Raw genomic sequence first — 1,276 nt, 5'->3', positions numbered from 1 at the left:
CGGCCAGACCCGTCTCGAACGTCCGTCCTCCACAACTGTGGGCTAATGACCTTGCTGTTTTAAGGCACTGACTCGGGGGTACTTTCTTACAGCAGCCGTGGCCAGCCAACACGGGCTCCCACGCCACTCAGGTGGAGAAGGGACAGAGAGATGGTCACTGCAGAGTGGGGACATTTCTCGGCGATGTTGTGTCGCGTCGGCATCGATGACTCCAGAGAGGGAGGGAAGGAGAAGGTGTCACTGTTCCCGGGATGCAGAACGTCCTGCGGCCACAGCCCCCTCTCTTGTTCCTTTGAGTTCATCTCTGCTCAGTTTTCCAGAATATTCTAAACCACGGTTCCGCCACCGCATGTTGCTGGGTCACAAGTGCCGTCACCGTTGGGGATGGGACGGAGGCGTAGCCCGGCCCGGCGAGGACTCCGCACCGTCGATGGCCACCCTCTTCCGAGTCCCGGCCCCCCTTCTCCAAGGACGGCTGCACCGCCCCCCACGCGTTAGCGAGCGAGCGGCCCCCACTGGCAGTTCCCACGCGAGGCCACCGTCCCTCACGACGTGCCACGCTGAGCTGGGATGTGCTGTCGCTGCCAAAGCCGCCCCGTGTCAGTGACTCGGCAGAAAAGAATGAACGTGAACGCCTCAGGAATTTCTAAAATACTGACACGGCGAAGTGATTTGGGGTGTTCGCTTGGGGTGCCCGCTTATCTCAAAGACGCTGATGTAATCACCCAGCGTTTTAATTTTTTTTTTTTTTAATGGAGCTACTGGAAAATTCAACATCCCATGTGTGCCTCACGCTTGTGGCTTTACACGTCCTTCTGCTGAACAGCGATGATCTTGAACCCGTGTTACTTACAAGTGACCGCCACCCCTTCCGCTCACCGGCGCACGTTCCGTCAGTGGGCTGTGGAAGTGTCTGTCACAAACAGTGGAAATTTCAAACGACAAATGCGGTCATGGGAAGCATCCTCTGAAACTCATGCCGTGACGTCCACAGTGTAGCCTGGCCGTGCTTCGCGTGCACGAAGCTGCGAGTGGACCCTGGGGAAACTCTGATTCGTGGCTCCTTCCTGCAGAGAACTTGAAACGAGTTATTCAGAGCCGTGAGGAAGACAGAAAGGGATCGTGGGAGATGCTCGCGATCTCTCCGTGCTGCTTCTTAAATTTTTCACTTTAATGACTCATTTTACGTGCTGTCCGATCGTAAGGTGACGTGAAGACGTGTGAAGAAAGTCGTTTTTTCTTTCAGACTTCTGGGTGTGGAGCGAGCGTGTCTCGG

This window comes from Pteropus medius, unplaced genomic scaffold (assembly GCF_902729225.1).
Source record: "Pteropus medius unplaced genomic scaffold, Ma_sr-lr_union100, whole genome shotgun sequence".
Lineage (NCBI taxonomy): Eukaryota > Metazoa > Chordata > Mammalia > Chiroptera > Pteropodidae > Pteropus > Pteropus medius.
This window is presented reverse-complemented; position numbering follows the sequence as displayed.